We start from the raw sequence: 20,864 nt of genomic DNA, 5'->3' as shown, positions 1-20,864 counted from the left end.
ATTTGGGCACAGGCTGGGTTATTTCAGCAGCTCATTAAAGTCATCGAGAACCCAGATTCCTTCCATCTTTCTGCTCTGCCATTGTCAGCCTGTACCTTTTGTGTCCTTGTTGTTTTTTCATGTTGTCAGAATGGTGTAACAGCTCCAAACATCCCATTTCCACAGACTAGAAAGTAATACAGTCCTTTCTTGCATCTGTTTCTTAATAAGTAAAGAAATTTTTCCCAAAAGCCTTTATCTAACATCTCTCATTTCATATTGCCTGGAATTACATCACACATTCCTTCCTAAATCAATTACTGATGAGAAAAATGAAACCAGTGTTCCTTTCTTAAACCAATCATATCTGACCTTTACCATACTCAAGGCTGGGCCTCATTGATGGTGGGTACTTAAAGTCAGGGTTTTACTGAGCAAGGGAGAAGGGCTGCAGAGCAGTCAACCAACATCGCCTGCCCTGTGTAGAGACACTCAAAGAAGAAAGAATTTAATATTTTTTAGCAAACTGACTTCTGGCCTATAAGATAACTGGGTTCTTTAAAAGGGTGCAGGTTTTCTTCTATGGCTGTTGCTGCATTGCATTTAGGACAAAGTCCATGAAAGTTTGTGGATAAAGAACAATGGGAGAGCAAAGAACTGCAGATAAACCTAATACTCATGATTTCAAGGAGAATAATGAAAGAAGATGGTAAAACTGGTATCTTCTGAATGACAAGGATGGAATAAAATCATTTCAGAAGCTTCTGTGCCTCTTGTTCATTCTCTCCTTTTCTTGATATCTACCATTCCTTACTTTTAACTATGAATTATGAAATCCAACTACAAATTATGGAACCCCCCTCCCATCTGGCAACCATCACTTTGTTTATCTATGAGTTTGTTTCTGTTTTGTTTGTAAATTTATCCTGTTTTTTAGATTCCACATATAAGTGAAATTATATAGTACTAGAGGCCTGGTGCACGAAATTCATGCACTCGGAGGTGGGGGTCCCTCAGCCTGACCTGCACCCTCTCGCAGTCCAGGAGCCCCACAGGGAGCAGGCCTAAGCTGTCAGTCAGACATCCTTAGTGCTGCCGCAGAAGCAGGAGAGGCTCCCGCCACCGCCACTGCCCTGGCCAGCCATGAGCCCGGCTTCTGGCTGAGCAGCACTCCCCCTGTGGGAGCACACTGACCCCCAGGGGGAAGCTCATGCACTGAGTGTCTGCCCCCTGGTGCTCAGTGCGCATCATAGCGACTGGTCATTTCGCTATTCAGTCGATTTGCATATTAGCCTTTTATTATATACTAGTGGCCCGGTGCACGAAATTCATGCACAGGGGATGGGGTGTTCCTCAGCCCGGCCTGCACCCTCTCCAATCTGGGACCCCTCGGCGGATGTCTGACTGCCAGTTTACAGGGATCGGGCCTAAACTGGCAGTTGGACATCCCTCTCGCAATCCGGGACTGCTGGTCCTACTGCCAGTTTACAGGGATCAGGCCTAAATTGGCAGTTGGACATCCCTCTCGAAATCCAGGACTGCTGGCTCCTAACCACTCACCTGCCTGCCTGCCTGCCTGATTGCTTCTAACCACTCTGCCTGCTGGTCTGCTTGCCCCTAAATGCCCCCCTGCCAGCCTGATCACCCCAAACTGCCCCCCCTACTGGCCTGCTCGCCCTTACCTTCCCTCCCCACTGGCCTGCTCATCCCCAACTGTCCCCCTGCTGGCCTGCTCACTCCAAACTGCACCCCGCTGTCCTGATCACCTCCAACTGACCCCCACTGATGGCCTGCCTGCCCACAACTGGCCCCCCTGCTGGTCTGTTTACCCCCAACGGCCCCACCCCCCACCAGCCTGATCACCCACAACTGCGCTTTCCTCTTGGCCTCTAACCACCTCTACCTCGGCCCTGCCACCATGGCTTTGTCCAGGAGAACGTCCGGAAGGTCTCCTGGAAGGTTTCCCAGTCTAATTAGCATAATGCCCTTTTAATAGGATAGAGGCCTGGTGCACGGGTGGGGGCCCTGAAGTGTGTCCTGGATCAGAGTGGGGGTTCCCTTGGGGCATGGGGCGGCCTGGGCGAGGGGCCTGTGATGGTTTGCAGGCTGGCCACACTTCCATGGGGTGAAGGTCCCTGCTGGGGAGTCGTGGCCAGCCTGGGTAAGGGGCTGAGGGCTGTTTTCAAGCTGGCCACACCCCCTTCAGGGTGTGGGTCTCCGATGGGGTGCCTGGCCAGCCTGGGTGAGGGGCTGAGTGCTGAGGGGCTGGCCATGGCCCCAGGCAACCTAGGCTCCCTGACCCTCCTTGAGTGGAGGCCACAGCGGCTGCAAGCAGGTATCTGGGATTTATTTATCTTCTATAATTGAAACTTTGTAGCCTTGAGCAGAGCCCACAGATGGCCAAGGCAGGTGGGAAACTTGGCTTCCTCCATCGCCAGGGGCAACCCAAGCCTCCTGTTCGCTCCAGCTCTGTGGCCACCGCCATCTTGGTTGGGTTTATGTGCATACTTCTCCTGATTGGCTGGTGGGCGTGGCTGGTGGGCGTGGCTTGTGGGTGTAGCAGAAGTATGGTCAATTTGCATGTTTCTCTTTTATTAGATAAGAAGATTTATCTTTGACTTATTTCATTTAGCATAATGCCCTATAGGTCCATCCATGTTGTCACAAATGGCAAGATTTCATTCTTTTTTATTGCTAATACTCCATTGTATATATGTATATCTTCCTTATCCATTCGTCTATTGATAGACACTTAGGTTGCTTCCATAGCTTGGCTATTGTAAATAATGCTGCAGTGAACATAGGGTATATGTCTCTTCAAATTGGTGTTTTGGATTTCTTTGGATAAATACCCAGACATAGGATTGCTGGATCATATGGTTCTATTTTTAATTTTTTGTGGAACCTCCATACTCTTTTCCATAGTGATTGCACCAATTCACAATCCCACCCACAGTGCACGAGGTTTCCCTTTTCTCCACGTCCTTGCCAACACTGGTTTGTTGATGTATTGATGACAGCCATTCTGACAAGTGTGAGGTGATATCTCATTGTGAATTTGATTTGCATTTCCCTAAAGATTAGTGATGTTGAGCATCTTTTCATATATCTGTTGGCCATCTGTATGTCCATTTTGGAGAATTGTCTGTTCAGGACACCTGTATGTTCATTTTGGAGAATCCTCTGCCCATTTTTTAATTGGAATGTTTGGGAATGGTTTTTTATGTTAAATTGTATTATGCGTTTCTTATATATTATGGATAATACCCCCTTATCAGTTGTATCACTAGCAAATATCTTCTCCTATGCAGTAGCTTTTTTCATTTTGCTGATTGTTTCCTTTGCTGTACAAAAACTCTTTAGTTTGACATAGTTCCATTTGTTTATTTTTACTTTTGTTTCCCTTGCCTGAGAAGACAGTTCTAAAAAATATTACTAAGCGATATCAAAGAGTTTATGGCCTATGTATTCTTCTAGGAGATTTATGGTTTCAGCTCTTACATTTCAGTCTTTAACTCACTTAAAGTTTATTCTTGTATATGGTGTAAGAAAGTAATCCAGTTTCATTCATTTTCATGTATTTGTCCAGTTTTCCTAACACCATTTATTGAAGAAACTGTCTTTATCCCATTGCCTCCTTTGCCATGTACTAGTATTAATTTACCATATAGGTATGGGTTTATTTGGGGTTCTTTATTCTGTTCCATTGAGCTATATGTATGTTATTATGTCAGTACCATGCTGTTTTGATTACTATAGCCTTGTAGTATAGTTTGATATCAGGTGACATGATACCTCCAACTTTTTTCTTCTTTCTCAAGATTGCTTTGGCTATTCAGAGTCACTTGTGGTTCCATATACAGTTTTGGATTGTTCTAGTCTGTGAAAAATATTGTTGGTATTTGATAGGGATTGCATTGAATCTATCAATTGCTTTGGGTAGTATGGACATTTTAACAAAGTTAATTCTTCCTATCTATCTTTGAGGATGGTATATCCTTCCATTTATTTGTATCTTTTTCAGTTTTTTTCTTCGGTGTCTTAATAGATTTCCAAGTGCAGGTATTTTATCTCCTTATTTAAATTTATTACCTATGTATTTTATTCTTTTCAATGCACTTGTGAATAGGATTGTTTTCTTAATTTCTCTTTCTGGTAGCTCATTATTGGTTTATAAAAATACAATTGATTTCTGAATATATCCTGCTATTTCAATGAATTCATTTATTAGTTCTAATAGTTTCTTTGTAAATTCTTTAGGGTTCTCTATATATATAGTATTGTGTTATCTGCAAATAATGACAGTTTTACTTTTTTTCTATTAGATGCCTTCTAATTTTTTTTCTCTGATTTTTGTGGCTAGGACTCTTAATACTGTGTTGAACAAAGTGGTGAAAGTGGACTTCCTTGTCTGTTGCTGATCTTATATGTGGAATGTAATGAACAAAATAAACTAAGTGGAGGCAGACACATGGATACAGAAAACAGACTGATATGTCAGAGGGGAGGGGGTTGGGGGCTTTGTGATAAGGGTGAAAGGATTAAGCAAAGAAAAAAAGAAAGACCTTGGACACACAACAGAATAGTGATTGCCAGAGGGAAAGGGAGTAGGGGGAAGTAGAAGAGGGTAAAGGGAGAATAAATGGTGATGGAAGGAGACTTGAATTGGAGCAGTAAACACACAATACAATATATACCTGATGTATTATAGAATTGTATACCTGAAACCTATATAATTTTAACCAATGTCATCCCAATAAATTCAATTAAAAATAAATTTTAAAATATATAAAGAACTTTTTCACCATTGAGTATGATGTTAGCTGTGGGTTTGTCATATATGGTCTTTATTATGTTGAGATAGGTTCCCTCTATCTCCACTTTGCTGAAAGTTTTTGTCAGGAATGAATACTGAAATTTGTCAAATGCTTTTACTAAATCTATTGTTATGATCTTATGATTTTTATCCTTCATTTTGTTTATGATTTGTATCATTTTAATTGATTTCTAGATATTGAACAAGATTTGCATCCTAGGAATAAATCCCAGTTGATCATGGTATATGATCATTTTCATGTATTGTTGAATTTGGTTTACTAGTATTTTGTTGAGAATTGTTGCATCTGTGTTCATCAGGAATATGTCCTATAATTTTTTTTATAATGTCTTTGTCTGGTTTTGGTCACGGTAATGCTAGCTTTGTAAAATGAGTTTGGGAGCTTCCTGCCTCTTCAACTTTTTTGAATAGTTTAAGAAAGATAGATATTCAATTTTTTTTTGAATATTTGGAGAAATTCACCTGTAAAACCATCTGGTCCAGGACTTTTGTTTGCTAAGAGTTTTATTTTGTTATATTGTTGTTGTTATTTTACTGATTCAATTTCATTAGTAGTTATTGATTTGTTCAGATTTTCTGTTTCTTCCTGACTCAGCCTTGGAAGATTATATGTTTCTAGAAACATATCCATTTCTTCTAGGTTATCTAGTTAGTTGTCATATAGTTATTTGTAGTGTTTCCTGATAATCCTTTGTACTTCTGTGGTGTCAGTTGTCACTTCTCTTTCATAACTGATTTTATTTATTTGGGTACTCTCTCTTTTTTTCTGGCTAAAAGTTTATAAATTTTGTTTATCTTTTCCCTTTATGTCTATCAATATTTGCTTTATATAATTAGGTGTTCCTACATTGGGTGTGTAGATGTTTACAAGAGTTGTATCCTCTTGTTGGATTGATCCCTTAATCATTATGAAACTAGAGGCCCGGTGCACAAAATCCATGCACAGGGGCAGAGGGGGCTCCCTCAGCCTGGCCTGCACCCTCTCACAATTTAGGACCCCTCAGGGGATGTCCAACTGCCAGTTTAGGCCCGATCCCAGGATCAGGCCTAAACTGGCAGTCGGACATCCCTCTCTCAATCCAAGACCGCTGGCTCCTAACTGCCTGCCTGCCTAACTAATCACCCCTAACTGCTCGCGTGCCTGCCTGATCAACCCTAACTACTCACCTGCCTGTCTGCCTAATCACCCCTAACCACTCAGCATGCCTGCCTGCCTGATTGCCCCTAACTGCTCACCTGCCTGCCTGATCACCCCTAACCACTCTGCCTGCCTGCCTGTTCGCCCCTAACCACTTGCCTGCCTTCCTGATCACCCCTAACCACTCTGCCTGCCTGCCTGATCGCCCCTAACCACTCTGCGTGCCTGCCTGATCTCCCCTAACCACTCACCTGCCTGCCTGATTGCCCCTAACTGCCTCTGCCTCAGTCCCCACCACAGCAGCTTTGTCTGGAAGGACATCCAGAATGACGTCCAGAAGGTCGTTTGGCTGTCCGGTCTAATTAGCATATTATGCTTTTATTATTATAGATGTCCCTCTTTGTCTCTTGTTATAGCCTTATTTTAAATTCTATTTAGTCATATAAATATTGCTACCCAGATTATTTTTCATTTCCATTTGCATGAAATACCTTTTTCTATCCCTTTACTTTCAATCTGTGTGTGTCTTTCAATTTGACATTGGTCTCTTGTATGCAGCATATGTACAGGGCTTGTTTTTTTATCCACTCATCAACCCTGTGTCTTTTAATTGGAGCATTTAGTCCATTTGCATTTAAAGTAGTTATTGATAGGTATGTAGTTATTGTCATTTTATTAATTGCATTCTGATTGTTTTTGGAGTTACTCTCTTCTCTATGTTGGTGACTTTCTATAGTGTTGTGTTTAGATTTCTTTCTTTCTTTTTATATCTCTTATAAATTTTTGTTTTGTGGTTACCATGTCCTTCCTATATACCAAGCTATATTTATAGCAGTCTATTTTAAGTTGATGGTTGCTTAAGTTTAAACACATTCTAAAATAACTACAATTTTTATTCACCCTTCCATGTTTATGTTTTTGTCATTATTTTTTGCTTTTGTGTGTGTGTTTGGTTATATCCCTTAATTTTACTGTAGTTACACATGATCTTCCTAGTTTTGCCTTTTAACCTTTGTACTAGCGTTATAGTTGGTTGAACCACTACTTTTACTAAATGTTTGCCTTTGTCAGTGAGAATTTTTTTTCTTTTCTGTATTTTCTTAATCATATTTATTCTTAGTCTTTTCTACTTTAAGAAGTCCCTTTAAAATTACTTTCTATACTGACTTAGCAGTGATAAACTCAAGCAGCAAGGATGGACCGGCTTCCGGCAGAAACTCTTTATCTCTCCTTTGATTCTATGTGGTAGCCTTACTGGTGAAAGTAATCTTGGTTGTAGGTCTTTCATCTTCATCACTTTGAAGATTTCATGCTATTCCCTTCTGGCCTGTTGAAAATCAGATATCTTATGGGAACTCAACTTGTACATAACGAACTGCTTTTTTCTTTCTACTTTTAAGATTCTTTCTTTATCTTCAACCTTTGGCATTTTAGTTTGACGTGTCTTGATATGGACCTCTTTGGGTTCATCTTGTTTGGTATTCTCTGCACTTCCTGGACTTGTATGTATGTCTGTTTCTTTGCCTGCTTAGGGAAGTTTTCAGTCATTATTTCCTCAACTAGGTTTTAAATCTCTTGTTCTCTTCTCCTTCTGGTACCCCTATGATGCAAATGTGGTATGCTTGATGTTGTCCCAGAGGTCCCTTAAACTATCCTCAATTTTTTAAATTCTTTTTTATTTTTGCTGTCTCTTTGGGTGTTTTCCACTACCTTTTCTTCCAGATCACTGATTTGATCCTCTGCTTCATCTAATGTTCTGGTGGTTCCCTCGAATGTATTCTTTTTAAAAAATATATATTTTATTGATTTTCTACAGAGAGGAAGGGAGAGGAATAGAGAGTTAGAAACATCGATGAGGGAGAAGCATCAATCAGCTGCCTCCTGCACACCCCCTACTGGGGATGTGCCCACAACCAAGGTACATACCCTTGACCGGAATCGAACCTGGGACCCTTCAGTCTGAAGGCCGATGCTCTATCCACTGAGCCAAACCGGTTAGGGCTCAAATGTATTCTTAATTGCAGTTACTGTATTCTTCAGTTTTGACTGATTCTATTTTATGGTTTCTATATCTTCGTTGCAGTTCTCACTGAGTTCATATGTTCTTCCCCTAAGTTCATTGAGCATCTTTATAACCAGTGTTTTGAATTCTGTATCAGCTTATTTCCATTTCATTTACTTCTTTTTTGGGGGGAATTTTGTTCTGTCCTTTCATTTGGGACATGTTTTTTGTTTTGTTTTTTGTCTTCTCATTTTGTTTGATTCCTGTGTTTGTTTCTATGTATTGGGCAGATAATTCTATATTTTCTGTGGCAGAGTGGCTTTACGTAGCAGGTGCCCTGTGAGGCACATTGGCACCATCTGCCTGTTCATCTGAGCCAGGTGTTCCAGGTGTGCCCTTGTGTGAGTCGTGTGTGCCCTCCTGTTGTATTGAGCCTTGAGTAGGATTGACCCTCAGGCTGACAGGCTTTGAGGACTGGTCATGACTACAGTGGATATGCTTTTGTATAGGAGCTTACCCCACAGAGCAGGGCGCTGGTGCCATCCGCCTCTGCCCTTTGGGTGGTTCCTTTGTGGAGCTGGTTGGGTGATGCCCTGGTGTGGTCTGAAGTTGGCCACTGGGTGTGTTGGTTCTATAGCCTCTTGGGAGGGGCTGTGATGCAGGCCACAGTCAGCTGCCATTTGTGCCTGGCTTGGGGCTTCCTGGTAGGAGCTACAAAGTAATTGGCATTTGGCAACTACCTGTGCTGGGCTTGGAGGCACCTGGGAGAAGCTAAGCTGCAAGCAAGACTGGCTGCCACTGGTACCAGGCTGGGACTCTAAGACCATGGGCACTATAGTGCAAGCCGAGGCCAGCTACCACTTGTGCAAGGTTCGTGGTTGTTTAATTAAAGCTACATTCCAAACCAACACTAGCCACAGCATATGACAGGTTTGGAGTGACCTGATGGGAGTTACAATGCAGGTTGAGATCAGTTGCCACTTGCGTTGAACTTGGGGCCACTTAGCATGAGGTACAGGGCATGCCGAGGCCAGCTATTGGGGTTTGTGGGTCTTTCAGAGGTTTTAGGAAAGTCCACAACTCGAGCCGAGGCAAGCTGCTTGAAGTGGCCCAGGTGTTTGAGTTGGGTGTGCTGCCCTAGGGAATCACCAATGATGTTAGCCAGGTTAATGGAGAACTCAGATTTGGTGCCTGCCATCTGGGTTGGGGGAGAGCTCAACAAAGGAGCGATGGTGCCTGCCAGTACCTCCATCCCTGGAGAGAGCTACCCTAACCCCTACCCTTCCAGCCCCCACCCTGAAGCTAGTCAATTCAGTTCCTCCCTGTATGTCCCTGGCACTTTTGGAACTGAACTGCCTCCCCTGTGCTGGCGCTTGGGCGAGTGAGTTTGTGAGCTGGTGAGTCCATGAGTAGGCCCCTCAGGAGGAACACCTAGGACTCCAGCAGCCCTCCTTCTCACTCAGATGCAATCCCTGCTGGTTTTTACAGCCAGAAGGTATGGGACTTTTCTTCCTGACCCTGGTGCCCACTGCTGGGGATCCCAGTGTGGGCTGGGACCCCTTGCTCCTCAGAGGGGACCTCTGCAGCTAAGATATACCTCCAACTTCTTAATCACTACACGTGGGTGTGGGACCAGCCCATTTCTCATCTCCATTTCTCGTCTCCGTCCCTCCTACCAGTCTCAACATGACTTCTTTATGTCATTAGTTAAAGGACTTCTGTTCAGCTGTCTTCAGGTGGTTCTCAATGATGTTTCTCTAATTTAGTTGTGATTTTGCTGTGGTCACGAGGAGGTGAGCACAGCCTTTACTTATTTTATCTTTTTTATTTTTTGTTGTTGTTTGTTTTTTGGTTTGTTTTTTAGAGAGAAAGAGAGAGAGAGAGAGCAAGGGAGAGAAAGAGACATCAGTTTGTTGTTCCACTCATTTATGCATCCATTGGTTAATTCTAGTATGTGCCCTGACCAGGGATTGGACCACAACTTTGACATTGGAACAGCACTCTAACCAACTGAGCATCCGGCCAGGGCATTGCTGCACCATCTTGACTGGAAGTTTTCCTGAATTCTGACTTTACCTCTCACTAGTTCTGTGACTCTGGAGAGTTATTTTAAATTTCTGAGTGTTTTACCTCATTGGTTAAATCATAGGATTTTTTTAGGGAATAAAATAAGATGTTTTCAAAATGCCTGGCACCTCAGTGCTCAAGAAAAGGTAGCGATTGCTTCCTCCCTCTTAGCTCTGGCTGCCACCCAGGGGTCTCCAGTTGTTTCCCCTGCTTTTCACTGTGTCCCAAGGATCACCTTAGAGCAGAAAGCAAACTCCAGGAAACAGTGGTGATAAGAGATGAGGGAAAACTTACCCGCAGAACCTCCTCGCCCCCTCCAGCCCCTCCCCATGCCTCCAGGTTTCCCTCACTCTTCTTCTGTTGACGTGTAATCCACAAGCCCACAGTCCCTTGTCCTGCCCATGTTAACACCAAACCACATCTTCCTGAAGAACCCGAATCAGCAGAACCTCCCAAGGGCAAAACGTGAACGGACTCCCCGGCTGGCTGCTGGGGTTGCAGCAGGAGACCCTGTGTTTTGTTAACTCAGGTGGAAATAATTTTTCTATTTAAAAAGTAAGGGTAAATAATGTGTCAGGTCAGCTGTGCAGTAAAGAAGGTTAGGTTTTTCGGAAGAATATTCTGAACCAGTAAATGTTTTATGTTTGTATGAAAGTTGGGTGTGGCATGGTCTACACATCACCCCAACTACACCCTTTCTCACCTCTTTCCAATACAGTAGAATTTTTAACAGGACAGGTGTCCAGAATAAAGACTACATTTCCCTGCCTTACTTGCAGCTGAGTGAAGGCATATGATTAAATGCTGACCAGTGGGATGTGAGTGAAGTATAATCCTGTAGCTTCTCAAAACCTTCCTTAAGAGACAGTGGGCAAGTGCCCATTGCCCTCTTTTGTCCTCTGAATCCATTCTGACTAGAATGCTGATGCTACATACCTGGACCACAAAAGGGAAGGCCACACTCCAGCGTGGCAGGACAATGACCTGAGAGGGACCTCGCCACACAAGCTCTGGACCACTTACCTTCAAATACTGCACACATGAGAGAGAAATAAAACCTTGGGAGGTGTAAGCTATTATTATTTTGGTTTTCATAACTCACAATCAAACTTAATTCTGTTACTTCTTGACACCATTGTCTAGAGCAGCGGTTCTCAACCTGTGGGTCACAAACAACCCTTTCACAGGGGTCGCCTAAGACCATCAGAAAACACATATATAATTACATATTGTTTTTGTGACTAATCACTATGCTTTAATTATGTTCAATTTGTAACAATGAAATTGGGAGTCACCACAACATGAGGAACTGTATTAAAGGGTCGCGGCATTAGGAAGGTTGAGAACCACTGGTCTAGAGCAAAATCAAATTAAAAGAAGAAATTTCCAAACCTCCATTCTAGATCAAAATGTCAACTCTAAGATTAAATTGCTAGTAAGAATACAGAGAATGAGAAGGTAATTCAGTCAGTTAACTTAGGACTTCAGATCCCTTTATCCTATTGATAAAGCTCTACAAAGCAGTGTGCAGCCATGTTGTGAAATTAGTTCTACTCAATGGAAAAATAAATACCATTCCAACAGGGAACTGGAAGGTGCAGGCTTGACCATATGGTATCAGGTTTCCTCTAAGAAGCATGCTCTGGGCATATTGCTTGGGGAGGAGGTGAGTAATACCTGCAACACAGTTCATAAAACTATGTGACCAGCAAAGCCTGTTTTCTGCCATGGATTGGCTGGCAAATGTCAAGAGGAAAGTTTCTATACAATGAAAACAGTCATTAAGTAGATAGCTAACTTAGGTCACATTTTTAAAAGATCTACTGGAAAACCATCTACAGGTGCCTAACTCAATGTATCCACAGGGGCTCTGACAAATGGCATCTAATTTCTGACTGTGTTTAAGAAACCTTACCAAGTCATAATAAATAGCCCTGTAAGGATTGGTGGAATTTGCATCATGGATCTTGTCTTTGGGCACTCAGTGTCTAGTCTCACCTCTTCTGAATTCCCTCCTATTGTATCCTAAGGGCTAGAAGGCAAAAAAACTACATTTTTCAGACTCTTTCAGCAAGGGTTTTGGATGCAGCTTATGGCCTGCCAGTATCATGCAGTTGGGGAGGAAGATGGGGGCCAATTTCCAGCTGCTGTTGTGCTGGGAAAGCAAATCCCAAAAGATGTAAGTGTACCAGTGTCCAGTCAGCCTGCTAGTGCTGGCAGCCGTGATAGTGGCAGATGTGAAGGCAGTAACAGCAGCAGCTGCCCCTGACTTCTAATCCACCAACTCTTCCATGGTGTGTGAGCACCAAATTCCTGTAGCAAGCCCTTTCTACTCAGATATCTAAAGTGAATTCTGTTTTCTGCACTGAACTCTCAGACAGTATTCCAAACACTTCTATTTTCTAGTAATTGGGGAAATTAACTTCACAGAAGAGCCTAATTTTGTTCACTGAGATTTTTTAAAATATATTTTTATTGATTTCAGAGAAGAAGGGAGAGGGAGAGAGATAGAAACATTCAATGATGAGAGAGAATCATTGATCAGCTGCCTCTTGCACACCCCCTCCTGGGGATTGAGCCTGCAACCCAGGCATGTGCCTTGACCGAAATCAAACCTGGAACTCCAGTCCGCATGCAGGCCAATGTTCTATCCACTGAGCCAAACCAGCTAGGGCTGTTCACTGAGATTTTTTTTTTTTCCACTGAGATTTTTAATGTTAAAAGGAATCTTTGGTATTTGATAATGACTTGTATATATTTCTCAAACATTAAGCTCAACTGAAATATCTGGCCATTTTCAATAAATCTAGTCGTTTTTCTATAAAACTTTTACTGGACCTGTGATTAAAATTCCAAGAGCTAATAAATTTGACTAATTTACCCCAAATAATTAGCACCTTAATTAATTATATTCACTTAAGCTGTAATCACATAATTTCAGTGTATCTCAATGCTTACATGCTTCTAAGGGTAGACCCAGATATTTAGAAAACTAAACTTTCCTAAGCAGTAAGCAGTTAAATGGTGCTGAGAAACCTGAACAGAGAGTTTTTAAAAATACCTGATTCCTTTAAACATTCAAATATTATTTATAAACCAAATAAATCAAATACCTTTCTCACAAAAATCACAAGACTAGTTGTAAACATCTGAAATTAAATCACAAGTACAAAACGTCAAATTCTCTTAAATGTATTAAATAACAAATATAGGCAGATTGTAATCATTTTAAAACTTGCCTCTAGGTGTACACAGAAGTATGAAGATTATTGTTTTGATTTATGTCATCATTTCTACGATAATTTCTCCGTCTCTGCGGGGTTATAAAGTCACCGATGGAACGAAGGGAAGCAGAGTTACCATCTCAGTATAGCTGTGACCATTTGACAGGTAATCCAGGCCCAAACTCAGACTGGTTTCAGTCAGATTCCAGACCTGGACCAGGGTTCTGAGTCCCATTTGATCCTACCTAAGCCACTGGAACCACAGAGGACCTCCCTCTGTCCTTTCTCACTGATTACCCTTCTTAGAGAAATAGGACTTTCGAAGTACATGCTTTTTTTTGCTACCTTGTCCCCTTACCCAACCTCTAGCAACATTTCATTATCTTACTTAGGTGAGGTGAATTCCTTACTCATACACATACACATACAATCACACACTCCAAGCAAATTGCAATTAATCTCTTTGCTGCCTGAATACAGTTAATTGAATTCTGCAAACCCACATACACATAGTAATTAATGTTTTTATGCTTTGCTTTGTTACCTATCTCATCAGTCATCACTTTTAACAAAAACATTATATGGACATTGCTGACTTTGGGCCCTGATACAAAAAGTCTAAAATAATTAAAAATTGGAGAGCAGTATTCCTTTGAAAGAAAAACTTTTTGCTTTTAATCTCTTGGGGGTACAACCATTGTTACTGAGAGCTTAATAGATTTAATTCATGGGAAATGAAAGGCACTTCCAGGTCTTCAATTTATATCCTACTTCAAAGACATTTTCCTGGATCAAGAATACTTGGCAGTTTTAAAATCATTTTTGAACAAGTGCCTACTGGGGCTTTTGCTTTCCACAGTTTTAGTTTAAATTTTGGTGAGCAGATAGTTAAAACCATTGATTTGTTCTGTGTTAAGCCACTGGAAATCATACTGAAAGCCAAGGTTTCTTGTAGGAATTTTTTCTGCATCAGGAAAACCATTAGAGAAAGGCCATTTCCCGAAATGCTATGCGTGGCAAATTAATCTTTTTGCAAGACTACTCACAACATTAATACAATATAAAAACCCAAGCAAGTAGCCAAATTCCTCATTCTTGGAGTTGTGGGCTGAAGTTCAACATTTCTTGACTCACTGCCCAAGATCCATTATTTTGAAAAAGTGTGTTCTGGACTTCAACACCTGTTTGGTAATCACAACAGTAAAGCTCAAACATGATAGTCGGGGTTATTCATGAGGTGCCCATACACATAATTTGTTTCCATATACCAGTTATTTTTTTATTCTTGCTTATCCTTTTGACCTCATTTTTTAAAAGACGGTATTCCCTTATTTAGTCTTTCAACTGTAGAGTCATAGTTTACCAATTATAAAATGTTAATTTCTAAAACACTAATTATGATCTGACAAAAACCAACAGTCCTTTGTGGGTCAGTGGAGTCTGATTATGTGATATAAGAAAAAACATTTGTATTTAAAAAGTTCATACTTGACTAAGATATTTGCTTGTCACAGTGCCTGGCATTCCACAATTAGAGATTGAGGCTCTGGTTAAATATAAAATCTCTTTTAAATGCCAACTCTCATAGACAAGTTAACACCAAAAGTCCAACCAACTACAGAAGACCATATAAAACAAAACAGTAGCATTTCATAATAAATCATCACACAATGGAATAATAGTAAAGAAAACAAATGAGCTACACGTACCAATGAAAGTAAACTTCAATTAGATATTGGTTAAGCAGAAAAAAGACTCTAAAGACAATATAAAGTGGGATGATCCCATTTAAATGAAGTTCAAAAACTAAACTAAACTGAAAATCATATTGATTGGGAATAGATGTTTGTGGCTTTGACAAGCTATAAAAATGCATGTAGAGAAGTGTTTAAGAACACATGTTCAAAAGATGTTTGTGAGAGTATCGTTGGCCATGAGAACAGGGCCAAGTCAGTGAATGGATGTCACAGACATTCTGTAATGCATGTAGAGGAGTGCATGTAGAGAGGAATACTCGTAACAAAGGTGTTTGTAAGAGGAAAGAAATCTTATAGGCTGAATTGTGTCCCCTAACCCAAGCCAACTGGTGCCCTTATTTAAAAAAAGAAAAGCTATAAAGCATAGTCAGTAAATGATGAACCCCAAAACAGGTCAGCAGTTACCTCTGGACAGAAGAATACAATTAGGGAGATTCATGTGGGAGCTTCCAAGGCTTTGGAAATGGTATATTTATTATACATACAGGTTGTCCCCCCAAAATGTATACACACTTTAACAGCTAGTAGCTCAATTTTGATAATGAGATATATTTTAATAAACACTGCCTTGATAATTATTCAAAGTATGTGTGTACATTTTTGGGGACACTCTATATTATTATGAGTTCTCTAGTATGATATATGTCATGATTTAAAAGTTTGAAACTAATTTCAAAATTAAAGGTGTACTGCTATGCTTAAAAACTGAAGAAGCCCGAATTCTGGGCAGAGTCCCACACACTTGTGCCACCCCCGTCTCTAGTAGAGGCCATGGTGCACACCCAGATCCCCTGCTCAGGTCTGAAGCACACACCCCAGCTCCTGGGAGTGGTGGCAACCATCATCTCAGCTGAGTTCCTCTCTGACACTTTGGATAAACCCAAGGTCAGGCCCCCTTCCCAGGGAAAGCCCATGTCCACAGACTAAATCGAGATTATAAAGGTTAGTCCCTTTGCCTCTTACAGGATTTAAATATGATGACATAAACATGCTGTAAGTAATTATGCAAAATATTAGAAAAATATGAGGTTATTGAAAGAAAGTGCCAGGTAAATATCACTGAAAACAGATGTTGCTCTTAAAATGACATGTTAATCAAAACTACATCCTATCCAGAATCTCTTCCCCTTGTGGAGGTGTTTTTCATCAGAGACCTCGTACAGTAACACAAGTGCTATAACATGGACTGTCCCGTTTTCTTTGTTTTTGTGGATGTGAGGCATTCTTTCTTAAATGTAATAACAACAGAATATAAAAGCCTAAATGTTGCCATCTAAAGAAATATTTCCAATGCAAATGATCGCCCCTCAGTTATCACCGGGCTACTGTCCAAGGGCTGTGGCGAGGAATTTAAAAGTCAAAGAGACTAAAACATGATACCAGCATGTGCCTTTCAGTCTTGTCTGATAATCAGTCGGTAACATCCAAGCTCTGCCTTAAATAGAAAACAGCACTTTGTTCAGTTCTGCTGAACAACAAGGCAAGCCCTGAGGGGGCCTCCTAAATTATGCAACAAATGGGGACTTTGGAAAGAGGCAAAAGGAATCTATTTTGGCTGAAAATGGAGAAGAGGAGAGAAATGATCTGAAGGCTCCTGGGTTTTATGTTAGAGGAGGAATGTAGAACCACCCTATCATTTTCATTCCTTCCTTCAGTCTTGTTGTGTAACAATGTCCATTTAGATGTGAACTCTACAAACTACCCATCTGGAATTTCTCAGAACTTCATCTGCTTAGGGATTCTACCAAGGAATATCTAATGGGATAGTGTGACAGTTGTTACCTCAATGTCAACATAATGAAGTCAGTGTCTCCCCCAAATATTTACCACCTTTCCCTTGGATTATGTGAAGGCCCTGCCATCTTTGAGCATATCTAACCCCTTTCAATACCATTCATTCCTTCCTTCATTCAGCAGATGCATCCTTGCTGCCGGCAATGTGTCAGACACAGTGCTTAGCAGTAAGGATATAATGAACAAGGTAAAGATGATCCTGCCCTTGGGGAACTTACCTAGGGTCTGCGGCTTCCTTGCGAAACGGCAGTGTCTGTATAACATTGATTGACAAAAAGCTTCACGTGGTTATGATTCACCAATTATAAGAAGTAGAATTTTCTTTTTTTGGTCTAAAATGATTTCAATGTAAAACTCTCTTAAACCTTTAAAATGAGCCCAGCACTGATCCTTGTTTCTACCTGAAGAACCTGGCACCAGAGCTGGAGAAGCAGAATGCACACATATGGGCCAGTCCGAGAAAGCTGCAAAGCTACTCATTTTCTCTTGGACCTAGAATGCTACAAAATTAAAAAATGGTAATCCTGCCCTAACTGGTTTGGCTCAGTGGATAGAGCGTCGGCCTGCGGACTGAAGGGTCCCGGGTTCAATTCCAGTCAAGGGCATGTACCTTGGTTGTGGGCACATCCCCAGTGAGGAGTGTGCAGGAGGCAGCTGATCGATGTTTCTCGTTGATTTTTCTAGCTCTCTATCCCTCTCCCCTCCTCTCTGTGAAAAATCAATAAAATATATATTTTTTTTAAAATGGTAATCCTACTTTCCCCAGGACTCTGCAAGAAGGGTTTGGACTGGAAGGGCTGGTTCCAGGTGATTTGAACATCTTCCACAAAAGTGAAGTATGAACAAATACCTGTAGAGGTCTTAGGTCAACCAACAGCATTAACCAACACTGAAACCTAATTTTCTACAGAGGTATTTACCCCAAGTCCATTTACAGTCCCTCACCTGTCCATAGACACAGCCCCACCAAATACAACACAGATGGTTCATGGTGAGCCTAGCTTATGCCCAAGGGTTTACTCTATAGAGTTATTTTGAAGAAGGCGCAACTTTAGTTGTATGTTCAAAGTAATCCCCCTGAGATCACAGCAGTGATAACTGTCATGTTGGGAGTTCACACTGGGTGCCTCCTTAATTTCACCATCCCTAAAATTGGTATTAAAATTATAACTGTGTCATAGAGTTGTTGTACTTGCCAATTTCTAGCATCATGGCCTTGGGTCATCATCCTTGGAATAAAGTATTTAGACCAGAAGATCAGCAAGTTTCTCCCAATTCTAAAATATCCTGTGATTTTGTTGCCTCCCATGTTCCTTTATTTCTTCTCTTGGTTCCTTTCTTATTGACGAGAGAGAGAGAGAGAGAGAGAAGTGAGAGGGAGAGAGAAACATCAATCTGCTGCCTCCTGCACGCCCCCTACTGGGGATTGAGCCTGCAACTGGAGATAGAGCCTGCAAGTGCCCTGACTGGGAATCAAACCGGCGACCTTTTGGTGAACAGCAGGACACCCAACCAACTGCCACACTGGCCAGGGCTCCCCTCTCTAAACTCCAATCCCCACAGACACATACTCAAGAACTGGTTAGAGCCCTTGAGCAACTCTCAAAACCGCTACTGCTTTCTTTTGGGTAGGAGTATTCCTAGATCAAAGATTACATTGAAGATTGTTTTCAGTATATTAAAAATGTTGATTGCTAGCCTTCCGGGTAATAAAGGACCAGGCAAAATAACTGCAGGTCTACTCGACAATGTTTTCAATCTTGCTGCAAAGCTGTGCTCACTTCTAGGTTATTCCACTTAAAAATATGGAGCCTTTAAGGAGACTTCAAAGTGGAATCAGATAACTGAAAAACAGAATATCTAAAAGCTTTCTAAAAATTAGAATCACTTAGCTTGGTAAGAAGTGGCAAAAGGCAAACTTAATAATGGCCTCCAGACTTGAAAGGTTTTTGCAAAAGAACTGTAACAAATAATTGTGAATCTCTCTTCCGAACAAGAAAACCCCCCTTTTGAGTGCTTGGTGTTTGCAAATACACCTATTGCACAAAGCAATCTGATTTTCTCGTCTTAAGAAAACCCCCCTTTTGAGTGCTTGGTGTTTGCAAATGCACCTATTTTCCTTACACCTATTGCACAAAGCAATCTGATTTTCTCGTCTCGAGTTTTCATGGTCTGTATATTAACTAACGTTTATTGGCTTTCTCAACGTAAGGAAATTCATGGTGAAAGATTAGTTTCTAATCTGCTTCCCTCTTACACTATTATGCAATACAAAGATAATTGTAAGGAATGTGGGTGTGTGAGCTCTATGCTGAAAGCCTGTGTTTTCCCACCCATTAAAAGCCATTTCTAGCACTAAAAAGAGCCCTGGGCTTGGAACTTCCAGAGGAGACCTCCTCTTGCCTCAACAGGGGGCTTAAGAACACTTCCGTCTTTTTTACTCAGGATCATGAAGAGGAAGAGCCCACATACCTATCATGTTGGAAGAGAAGAAAAGCAGAAAAAGGAATGCTTCCCCTTTATCTCTTTAAGGGCAAATAGTCATCAAGACTGCCCCAACCCTCACTGATTGGAGGGAAAAGCAGGCTCTGGTCAAAGGTGGCGGCGGGGTGGATACAGTGCCAGTGTTTGCCAAAAACGTTATGCACGTTATTGCTTCCAATCTTATCAATAAAACCTCATGAAGTGGACACTACTGTCTCCATATTACAGATGACAAAGCTGAAACTCAAAATGGCTGAGTAACTTGCCAAAGTCACAGCCAGAAAGAAATGGAGCTGAGACTCAAGACCATGTTTGTCTTACTCCAAATCCTGGATCTTAACTGCACTAGATGGCTCCCCGGATTTGAAGGGACTTTACTCCAAACCCTAGCAGGCAGTAAAGCTGCTAAAGTAGGACGCAGGCTACAGGGGTTTGCATGGACCAGCTCTCAAAGAGGGAAGCGCGTAGTTACCATGACTTCTAACAGCAAAGCAGAGATTAAAAGCCAAGTGTTGAGCTACCTCTCACCTGAGGTCCCTGCAAAATTCAAACTCTGGGTAAGCAAATCAGAGAGAAGAGTTCAAGACTGCCAATAAGAGATCTGCATGGTGTCATTTACTATTGTGGAATTCAACATCCAGGCTGATTCAAGGCTTAAATGGGGGGGGGGGGGGGGGGGGGAGCCAAGAATAGAACTAAGTTTAGACCCATTTGGATTGGGATCAATATCACACAGTCTTTAAAAATAGAGTGTACCCACAGAGCTGTGACATTGAGCAGGTCTGCCTCATTATCTCGGAACCAGGCCTTTCTGTCCTCTGCTCTTTTTGTAAGTTGCCATTAGATGTGGGTGAATATGGCCAAGCCAGCGTGTTTAGCTCTCAGAGCCAGGCAAGGTTCTGTGTGCGTCCTTTAGACCAGAAGGCTTGGGCCTCTGCACACCGTCATGGTTCTCACAGAGCTTATGTAACCTAGAGATGACATTTATAGCAATCTACACTCTTTGGTGTAAAGGTATAAATAATGCAAATTAACATATAGCTATACAAACCCAAATGCTGGAGCATCAACCCCCTTGCCCAGTAGTTGCATCCTCTGTCCACTCTTTATTCTTTATGCTTTAAATTCAGAGCTCTGGGCATCTTGATGCCATCTTTCCTGCCAATAAGATTTCATTTACTGCCTAAATGCTTTCAACTGGAGATAATGCTGAACAATGTCCTCTGCTTCGTAGGTTGACTTTAATTGAGGGGTTAATGAGAATATCTTTTGATCCAAAGAAGCGCACCTGGAAGAACAAAGCAGGCTTTGCCTCTCATCTGAACAAACAGGCCCTGTGAAGATGATTTATTCTTGATTTGGGGTTTATATACAGAGCATTACCCTTAAAGATTACCCTTACAGAGCATTTTCTTAAAGCAGAAGTTTTTTTGAAGGCAAAGCCATTACAGCTAGTCTGATGCAAGTTTGTAGACTGAGGTGTTGGGGTCCAGCCCCAGCAGGTCCAGGGGTTCCCAAAGGTGTGGACGGAGTCTGCGAAGAAGGAAGGACACGGAGACAGCGTTCAGTTGATCAGCATGGT

This window comes from Myotis brandtii, unplaced genomic scaffold, assembly GCF_000412655.1.
Source record: "Myotis brandtii unplaced genomic scaffold, ASM41265v1 scaffold209, whole genome shotgun sequence".
NCBI lineage: Eukaryota > Metazoa > Chordata > Mammalia > Chiroptera > Vespertilionidae > Myotis > Myotis brandtii.
Note: the sequence above shows the minus strand (reverse complement) of the source record.